The following is an 11596-nucleotide window of genomic DNA, read 5'->3' as shown; positions in this document are numbered from 1 at the left end:
TACTGTGATTTGTCCCAGCAATGGAATTTTCTCCCCAGAATATGTTCTCAATTGCAGAGATGTGCTTTGCAAAGGAAACTGTGCTAAACTTTGCCTGTAAGTGGATTCAGGCACAATTGATACAGTGGCTCCTGTATCCAATTGCATTTCAATTGGTTTTCCATTGAGCTTGACCCCAATTTTAATTCCCTTTTCACCTTGGCTAGCTCTGTACACTGTAAACATAGCAAGCTCTTCATCTGATTCATCAGTGGCATTCTCAGTTACATACTGCATTGTACCTGTTTGCTTTTTATTTGTGCACACTCGAGAAATATGTCCTATTTTAGAACATGAAATGGCACTTCTCATTTTTAAATTTGCATTCCTTTGGTTGGTGATGCCCTCCACAGCGATAACACTCACTCTGTTGATGTACAAATCCATCTCTCCTCCCCCTTTAAACATAGGAACAGCCCTGGTGTGTGACGTAGGGTTGGTAACACACGCCTTTGTTACCTGCTTTCCCGACTTGAAAGTTCCATTCACTTTATTTACATTTGCTGTGTGATTTGTACTTGGTTTGGCTGATAATTCTTTGGAATTTTTACTTGTCATTTCCATAGCTAAAGCAACATCGCAAGCAGACGTGAATGTCAGATCTCTCTCAGACAGGAGCTTTTTCTGAATAGCTTCTCCCCTTAATCCACAAACAAGGCATCGTTCAAAAAATTCCCGAATTCACAGTGCGTAGAGTATTTCTTTAAAGCCACAATATACTCGGAAATGCTCTCACCTTCATTTTGATTCCATCCGTGAAATCTGAAGCGCTCCGCAATCACCAATGGCTTGGGCCGGTAATGAGCCTGCAGTCTCTCTGTGAGATGCTGGTAGGTTTTATCCTTCGGTTTCTCCAGCGCAACTAACTAAGTTTTTAAGCAAACTGTACACAGTTGGGCCGATGACAGACAAAAAGATGCTTACTTTTTTTTGTCTCCGACATCATTAGCCACCAACCACTGTTCAAATCTTTCCAGATATGACTCGAAATCTTCCTTTGATTCGTCATATTCTGTTACTTTCCCCACGTACGCCATCTTGCCTTGCTGTATGCGTGCCTCGTTCCGTAGAGAAGAAGAAAAAAACGACAAGTACACCTTCAGCCACGAATTCCGACAACCTCGTCGCCAAATTGTAATATACTGATGCGTGGGTTAGTGTAGGGAAATAAGTTCACAGAGACCTTGTTACTGGAACATAACTCAACCCGTTTATTCTGTAGCTTACTTTTTAATGCTTCGCCAAAACAGTGTGCACATCCGGTCATAACCTTAACTTAACGCTTTCCACTTGAGGGCGCTACACAATAAGTTACACTATACAACAGTAATAGTATTGTTTCAGGAACATTGTTGTTGTTGTAGTATTTTACAGTACTATAAGCTACATCTTAAAATTACTGTTATAAATAAATAAAACCACAAAGGGCAGAGGCTGTCAAGATGGTGAGCTAGACTTCAAGTGTGGAGCTCGATTGATTCTTATTTCTTTAATTGTGTGTGCTTTTACTTTGTTATTTTTACTTGCCTTTGATTTAACATTATTATTATTATTAACTGTATGTAATGTATGATCATTCTGATTATCATACTGTTATTATAATGACCATTTATTGTGTGTGTGTGTATATTTATGCATCATTGTGGTTTTACTCTCAGAATTATGCTATAATTGTATTTGAATTGGCAACACTTAATTTTAAACATTGCTCATTAGGCATGTATTAGTCATTTATTTATGCCTAGCCCTTAAAAAATCATGGTAAACCACCCTATATGTCTTTGTTAAGTTAGCGTATTATGATTATTCCCAATCATGCCTTATTAAAATAGTATTAATAGATAATACTATTATAAAACCTTTTAGGGAATGCAGGAAGTCATAGTAAATATACAGAAAGTGCCAAAAGAAAGTGCTAATTTATACATAAATGGCCCACGTTTTTGCTGCGTTATTACCAAGGTATTTAGTGTTTATAAATAATAATTATTAACAAGCCAGTAAAACCCTATTTCGTGTCTTTACGACAGTATAGATGGGGTCATATTACCTCTTAACAAAGTACAATTGGGAATAAGTGTTATAAGCCTATTTAACAAAGTCATATATGGTGTTTTTTCTGCTAGTGCTAGTTAGTCACCAATAAATGACTAATATATGCCTAATAATGAGTAATAATTGAAGTGTTAAGGCTCTAAATATCAAGTCTTGTATAACTATTACCTCAGGTCATTTGGCAGGGTAAATATGATGCAAATCCTTCAGCCCCTCTAAACATTTAATCATCCGTGTTATCAGCCATTCTATTGCTGATGTTTTGTTATCAAAAAAGTACTTTTTCAATAATAGAATTTGATATAAAAATTGCAATTGATGATATTAAAAATAGTACCTTTTGTTTTGATATCAAAAGTTTGATTTGATATTGGATATCGAATTCCTAATCGCAACAATTGAGGGTTAAATGTTTAAGTGGCTTGCCATAGGGCCCTTGAGTGTTTGTAAAGCTAGGCTGCCTAAAAGGACAGTGCAAGGCAGAGTCTGAATAGCCTACATGAAGTATGTATGATGTTTATGTAACGTTGTTGGATTGTTGTTGGATTCTTACTGTATATACTCTTTTGTGTAGGATGGATGACATTATCAGTCTTCTGAAGCAACGAAAAGTTCCAGAGGAGCAAATAGACAAAATTCAAGAAGATAAGGTACATTTGCTTTAACTTAAAAACAAACAAAAAAAAAGCTGGTGTATGTGACTGGCTATTGCAATGCTTGTCAACCCTGCTCCTCCTCAAGTACCCCTGTATCTGCTGGTTTTGGTTTTAACCAAGTTGTCAGTTACTTAATTGATCACTTATCTGAACTATCTCCACCTGTTTCAGAGCTGAAAACAATTTAAAAAGGTCTAAGCTAATTATTAGTTCAATTAAGTAATTGAGAGCTTGTTTGGAACAAAAACCAGCTCGGGACAAGAGGTCCTCCACGACCAGGGTTGAGAACCATTGGGCTAGGGGATTATATGGTGTATTTTAGAGTCTATTTTCACAACTTTTAACTGTGCACTGTGAAACAGTGTTTTGTCAAGTTAAAGTGGGTTCCGGCGGAAAAATATGAGGAAGCATTATTTCTTTATTACTGTATAATAAAGCAACCTAATGTGTCAGTTAAATGTAAAACAGGATTATTTTAATGATAATTTAGAAAATGGATTGTCGGAAGTGTATTGTGTTATAATTTAGATATTGGCCTAGTTAATAAAATACCTGCAGGTAAAACATTTAATGTAATAACTGTATTACACAATAACATGTTTCTCATAAAAATAAGTAATAATAATAATGATAATTTATTAATTTTATAAATACCTTTCAGAGATTACAATGGACGTCACAAATCAAATACAACAAGCAATAAAAGCACTACAAGAATAAAACAGGAATAAATCAGGGTTGGTGATTTAAATCATTTGATTTCTTTTTTTTTGTAAATCATTTTTTCTTGTACTACTATAGTTTTTAAAGGACAATGTAAAAGCAGGGAATCCCATCCCTATTTTAAATGATATCTGACAATTTAAAATGTGTTTAATGGGGGGAATATCCCCTCAAACTGCAAACTCCTGATTATTCTGAGTGTAAAAGACAAGACCGTGCTGCTGATGCAATACTTACCTCAGTGTGAAACGGGATTTTCACTCTTGTGCACATTAAAATGTAGTTAACATGGCGATGTGTGATGCAGTAATGATGATGATGATTCATCCAGAACTCTGCTGCTCGCCTGGTGTTCTCTCTACCTCGCTTCGCCCACGCTACTCCACTACTCCGCTCGCTCCACTGGCTCCCGATCACCGCTCGCATCCAGTTCAAGACTCTTGTACTAGCCTACAGATGCCTTGATCAGACTGCACCCAGCTACCTCCAGACCCTCATCTCTCCCTACACCCCCACTCGACCTCTCCGCTCCGCCTGCACTAGAAGACTGGCTCTACCTCCGCTACGCTCCCCTGCCTCCCGAGCCCGCTCCTTCTCCACCCTTGCTCCGCAGTGGTGGAACGACCTTCCTACAGATGTCAGGACTGCCCAGTCCCTGACCACATTCCGGCGCCTCCTTAAGACTCACCTCTTCAAACAGCACCTGTAGAACTCCTCTGTTGTATCCTGGGACACTATCACCCTTCATTTAAATATGCTTTATTTTGCTCTTATCTGCCCCCTATTTTACTGCATTTAATCCTGTACCTCAGAATATTGTAATCTGCCAAGTGTTTAATCTGTAGTATTTTGTACTTAATCATATCCTGATGTAACTATCACTATTTAATCATATCCTGATGTAACTTTCACTATTATCTGCTGTATTATTGAATTGTGGTTTGTCACACTTGAGAATTATTGTATTTCTTGTTCTTATTGTATGACTTATATTGTAACACTTGAATGTATTTGTATTTGCTTGCGATTGTAAGTCGCCCTGGATAAGGGCGTCTGCTAAGAAATAAATAATAATAATAATAATAATGTGAATGATGTAGTAGTAGCAGTGATGAAACTAAGAAAGCCTTTGAAGAAGGCAAAACATTTTAGTTCACATTCAGAGGATGCCGCAATAATAAATAATTTGCTTTATTTATGTGTTCATTTAGTTTTTTAACAATTTGTTTTGGTTTACAGTAACTATTCACTAACGATTTGCAACACCCTAAGAACATTATCCACCCCTACCCTTCCAGAATTAAAAAAAAAAATCAAATAAATCCAATTGTTTCTTTAAAAAAAACAAAAAAAAACAAAAACAAATAAAAAGCATTGTCAACCCTGGGTGCTGACTCGGAGCAGCTGATTCAAATTCCGCGGCGTTCTGAGACACGGGATAGGGGCGGAGCCCGCAGCACAAACACAAGCAAAAGGCGGCCAGGCTTCCCAGCGACAGCGTGTGGAAGCGACATCGTGGGAGTACAGTCGTGGACAAGTACAACGCAGTTAGAAGCAGTTTGAAAGCAGGTTGACAGCTGCAGAAGCTAAACTAAACTTCCAAAAAAATGGTCTTCAAGCCAGTAATCTGTGACAACTGTATGATGTGGGAAATCCAAGAAAACCCAACAAAGCTCAACCAAGTTTGTGTAAAGTGCTGCACGATCCAGGACTTGCTTCAATGATTAAGCCTGCTAGAAAAGGAGCTGGAGGAAATGAGACAGTAACAGGAGCTTGAGGAGCTGACGCACCCACAATTCATGGAAGTCTGCACCCCTAGCAGACTGAAAGCCACCACTGTGATGGAAGAGAGTCGAAACAGCTGGGTTCAGATAGGCAGAAGCAGGGAAAAAAACAAACTTTGTCAAACACAACCACCTGAAATCAAAACATCCAACAAATTTGAGCCACTTCAGCATTTAGATGACCAAAACCAACATCAAGAGAATGAAAGGAACAACATCCAGGACCCTATAAACAGTGCTGGCCAGGCAGCAAAAAGAAGGGAGGTCATGATTGTTGGGGACTCCATATTGAGAAACACAGCAAGTTCAGTTCGCAGTTTGGACCCCTTTACAACAACAGTGTGCTGCCTTCCAGGAGCCTCTGTCAAGCACATCACTGAGAATGTGGACAGCCTCCTAGAACGAACAGGAGACGACCCGGTAGTAGTCATCCACATCGGTACAAACAACATTGGAAGAGACAGACCAATATCCCTGCAAAACAAATTCAGAGAGCTAGGAAGGAAATTAAAAGACAAGACCAAAACTGTGGTATTTTCTGGGATACTGCCGGCACCTTGCAAAGGACCATATGGACAGCTGGAAATACAAAATCAAAATGCATGGTTGAAATCGTGGTGCACACAGGAAGGCTTCACCTTTCTTGAACATTGGAGCACATTCTACAACAAGGACTGTCTATATAGGTGGGACGGACTGCACTTAGACAGAAAGGGAACCAATCTACTCGGAGAAAGGATCCTTCAGGAGGTCCAGAAGCATTTAAACTAGAAAGGAAGGGGGGAGAAAACAAAAAAAACAGAAGGAAGACCACATCAAAACAAGGGCAACAACTCGGGTAAGACAACTATTAAATGTATTTATCTTAATGCTAGAAGTCTCAGAAATAAAATGTTAGAACTTGAAGCTACTGCACTAACAAATAACTACGATGTGATAGGTGTTACAGAAACTTGGTTGTCTGAGAGTGATGGAGACGAATATAATATTAGTAGATACACACTATATAGGAAAGACAGGCCGGACAGAAGAGGCAGAGGGGTAGTGCTATACATAAGAAATAGTCTTGAAGCCCAGGTGTTAAATCAGGACAAAGGAAACAATGCAGAATCAATATGGGTCAGAATAATGGACACAAATTCAAAGGGCATAATAATAGGAGCATGCTATAGACTGCCAAATTCAGACGCTGAGCAAAATAATCTGTTGTACAATGACATTTGAAATGTGTGTAGAAAAGGAGAAGCCATACTAATGGGGGATTTCAACTTCCCCTGTATAAAATGGGAAAACCCGATGGGGGGCACGACGGACGAAATTAAAATGGTGGAAATGACAAATGACTGCTTCCTAACGCAATTTGTCAAGGCACCGACAAGAGGGGAGGCATGCCTTGATTTAGTCTTTTCAAATAACGAAGACAGAATAACTAAAACAGAGGTCAGAGAGCCATTGGCAAACTCAGACCACAACATGGTCTCATTTGAAGTATTTTTTAAAACCCCAAAAGTAATGACTAAAGCTAAGGTTTACAATTTTAGAAAAGCAAACTATGAAGGTATGAAACGGAGACTAACAGAAGTAGATTGGAGTAAAATAGAGAAAATATCCACAGAAAAAGGATGGCTGTTTTTTAAAAATGTAGTACTAGAGGCGCAAAACAATTACATCCCAAAAGTAGACTAATCGAAATCTAAAACAAAATTTAAAAAAATATTCAGCGAAAAAAGGCACTTTACAGAGCATTTAAAAGGGACCAAAAACAAAGTACACAGAAAGAGTACTTGGAACTGCAAACACAAGTCAAAAAGGAAGTTAGAAAGGCCAAGAGAGAGATAGAAATCAATATTGCTAAGGGGGCTAAAACCAATTCCAAAATGTTTTTTCCAATATTATAACAGCAAGAGAACATTCAAAGAGGAGGTTAAATGTCTAAGAGACACAAATGGCAAAATCATAGATGAAGCAAAAAAAATAGCAAATATATTAAATGATTACTTTTCACAGGTTTTTACAAAGGAGGACACGAACAACATGCCCGACATGTCAACCTGTTCCTATCCAATTTTAAATAACTTTAGCATAACAGAGGCAGAAGTGTTAAAGGGACTAGGAGCTCTTAAAATAAACAAATCCCCTGGGCCGGATAAGATCCCCCCAATAGTACTCAAAGAAATGAAAGAAGTTATTTACAAACTGCTAACCAAGATCATGCAACAGTCTCTTGACACAGGGGTTGTACCGACAGACTGGAAAAAAGCAAACGTAATACCGATCCACAAAAAGGGAGACAAAACCGAACCAGGTAACTTCAGACCAATAAGCCTGACTTCTATTATATGTAAACTTATGGAAACTATAATAAGATCCAAAATGGAACATTACCTATATGGTAACAATATCCTGGGAGACAGTCAGCATGGTTTTAGGAAAAGGAGATCGTGTCTAACTAACCTACTTGACTTTTTTGAGGATGCAACATTGAAAATGGATAATTGCAAAGCATACAACATGGTTTATTTAGATTAATTCTCAAACTGAACACAGTAGGGATTCAAGGAAATGCATGCACATGGATTAGGGAGTGGTTAACAGTTAGAAAACAGAAAGTACTGATTAGAGGAGAAACCTCAAAATGGAGCGAGGTAACCAGTGGTGTACCACAGGGATCAGTATTAGGTCCTCTGCTATTCCTAATCTACATTAATGATTTAGATTCTGGTATAGTAAGCAAACTCGTTAAATTTGCAGACGACACAAAAATAGGAGGACTGGCAAACACTGTTGCAGTAGCAAAGGTCATTCAAAATGATCTAGACAGCATTCAGAACTGGGCAGACACATGGCAAATGAAATTTAATAGGGAAAAGTGTAAAGTATTGCATGCAGGCAATAAAAATTTGCATTATAAATACCATATGGGAGATACTGAAATTGAAGAAGGGAACTATGAAAAAGACCTAGGAGTTTATGTTGACTCAGAAATGTCTTCATCTAGACAATGTGGGGAAGCTATAAAAAAGGCCAACAAGATGCTCGGATATATTATGAGAAGTGTTGAATTTAAATCAAGGGAAGTAATGTTAAAACTTTACAATGCATTAGTAAGACCTCACCTAGAATATTGTGTTCAGTTCTGGTCACCTAGTTACAAAAAGGATATTGCTGCTCTAGAAAGAGTGCAAAGAAGAGCAACCAGAATTATCCCTGGTTTAAAAGGCATGTCGTATGCAGACAGGCTAAAAGAATTGAATCTGTTCATTCTTGAACAAAGAAGACTACGTGGCGATCTGATTCAAACATTCAAAATCCTAAAAGGTATAGACAATGTCGACCCAGGGGACTTCTTTGACCTGAAAAAAGAAACAAGGACCAGGGGCCACAAATGGAGATTAGATAAAGGGGCATTCAGAACAGAAAATAGGAGGCACTATCAACTACCTTAATGCTTTGTGGTTCTGTGCACAGCCTAAATCCATCTACAGAGAAAGCCTTTGCCTATTTATAGTATTGGGAGTCCCAGGCAAGGATTGCCAAAAACTAGAAAAAAGAGCATCAAACTGCCAACCCCATATAGCACAAATAACTCAGCTTCAGAATCACTATATGCTAGTTATGAGCTACGTTAAGCATTTTATAGTTACAATGAAAGAGCTAGTGTTCTAATCCACAATACTAGGTAGGTGTATTTCAACAGTAACTTGGAGTAGTGAACGTAATTGACTTCATACCTGTTGTGAAGTTGTTTAGTTACTTCCACTTTCTTAAGTAAGTAAGGAAATGGCATTCCTACCTGGTCCTGTTTTAAATACCTAACTGGCAATAAACTGATTCTGAGAATTTTTGCCTGGTGAGCATAGTACAAGTCATACTGTTAATTAAGCACATTCAAAATTGCTTCCCGTAGGTGCACATACATATTAACAGATTCATATACATCATTTGGAATGTGCAGATTGGTCTCAGCTAAGAGATCAAGGCATAGAGCAAACACATCCTTATCACAAGGATACTCTTTAAATAAACATTCTTCTCTGCACATCTCCTGAAACACAGCCTCTACAGGATGCAGGTAGTCTCTTGTCCCATATAAATTGGGTGCTGCATACATGATGGCAGGGCGACCATGTGGGGATCTAGCATTATGTGCTGGACGGATGCGATGGTTGCTCCAAGTTGAGCAAACTTCATTCAGTTCAATCTAATATACAAAAGAGCTGTGAGGTACTGTATGTGAAAAAATGTATGCATGTGGATTTATTTTAGATCCTGTTTTAAATAAAACAAACATTAAAATGTGTGGTTTTCTTTGTTCTTTTTTAATGCTTTTTGTTTTCTATGATTATTATTATTTATTGTCATTTTCATCATTAATAATAATTACATTAATTTAACCAATTCTATGGTTGCTCATGCAACAATTAACAGGTTGTTCTGAACTCATATGGCTGGTTTCACATACCCTGGTTAGCACAAATCTTGGGTTACTTTACCTCAAATAGCATTAGGTATGGTAGTCTAAGATTGGGGATAATCAACGTCTGTGAAACCAACCATATGAGTTCAGCGCGAGACAAGCTGTTAATTATTGCATGTGTAGGATTTACAACCATAGAAATTGTTAAATGTAATTGTTGTTGATGATGAGAATGGCAATAAAACAATAATAGAAAACTCAACAGCATTAAATAATATACAAAGAAAACCACACGTGTATTATCTATTTTATCTTAAACTGGATCTAAGGTAAATCTACTGCATACATTTTCTCACTCAATAGTGTCCTGGGATTCAGCACCAATCACTTCTCCATATAACTGCATTTCAAATAGATTACGTAGCTGTATTCCATGCTAAAGCAAAGTATTATGTACACATTGGATAATTTATGTAGTACAGAACAATATAAATTGTCTTCTTATCCATATATCCTATTAGTTATTTTATATGTATTGTACACCAACAATCTAGGACTTACAAAACATTGGAGTTGTGTCTATGTGCCGTATGCATACAATACAGAGGTTTGATCAAACACTGTTGTCTCACCTGAATTGAATTGAGGAAACAGAACTGAATAAGGGACTTATCCAGGTTGCTGTCTGCAGAATTGCCATCTCCTTTTAGGTGATCAAAAAGGTCAAGCCAAAACTGTATGTACTCCTTTCTGAGTGTGAGCCACCACTGTTCAATCCTTTGCTTACCAGTACTAGGACCAGATATAACACTTTGATCAGATCCTTGTGAGTCTCCACCATGCAGTTGCAGAAAGTGTTGCATGTCGGCAACATGAATATTTTCCGTACCCATATCGATCCTGATTTTGTGGGGACATCCTTGACGTTCAGAAACGGCATTCATGTAATACCCGGCAATAACTTGTGGATCGCAGTTGGTTGAATATGCATGTAGCCATATCAACTGACGTGAAAATCCGTCAATGCATCCATTTATGGCTATTCCATATGGCTTAAGTTTGTCGTACCAGTCTATATGCCAGACAAAATTGGGCCCACGGCTAAAGTAGGTCAGTCTGCGAAGCCGATTTCTTGCTCTCAAGTCTACTCCTTAAGCCTGACAGTCTCTCTACTTACAATCATCCCATTCATCCAACACTTGTGGTACATCCACCTGTACCCATGCAGTTTGCCTGATGTTGAAAGCTGTTGTTGGATATAATTAGCAACTTCAAGCTCATCCGTTTTGTTCTTTCTTCTGTATAGATTCATTCTTTGCAGCATTCTCTCCAAACCCCGATTACTAATGTTAATTTCATGGCATTCTTTCAAAAGTTGCAGTATTTCACGGTTGCTGAAACCAGAGCTGAAATATTTCTTAATTTGGTCCTTTAAGTGCATATTTTCCAGCATCCAAAACTGCTTAATTTGCTAGAACATCCTGTGTATTGTTTTCTAAATGTTTAAAACACAATTCTTTATTAAACAACAAAACTTACGGTATATACTTCTGCCTCTCTTTTATTAAGTCAGAATTCTGAGATAGTATCTCAGAATTCTAACTTAGTATCTCAGAATTCCGACTTAGTATCTCAGAATTCCGACTTAGTATCTCAGAATTATGACCTAGTAAGTCAGAATTCTGACTTAGTATCTCAGAATTCCGACTTAGTATCTCAGAATTCCGACTCAGTATCTCAGAATTCCGACTTAGTATCTCAGAATTCTGACCTAGTAAGTCAGAATTCTGACTTAGTATCTCAGAATTCCAACTTAGTACTGCAAAAATGGTCTGGTTTTAGTATACTATTGGTACCATTATACTCTCCTATTTTGGCACAAGTATACTTGCAGTACTTTTTATATTCTCTTTGTAAATAAT

Source organism: Acipenser ruthenus, chromosome 13 (assembly GCF_902713425.1).
Source record: "Acipenser ruthenus chromosome 13, fAciRut3.2 maternal haplotype, whole genome shotgun sequence".
NCBI classification, from domain to species: Eukaryota; Metazoa; Chordata; class Actinopteri; order Acipenseriformes; family Acipenseridae; genus Acipenser; species Acipenser ruthenus.
This window is presented reverse-complemented; position numbering follows the sequence as displayed.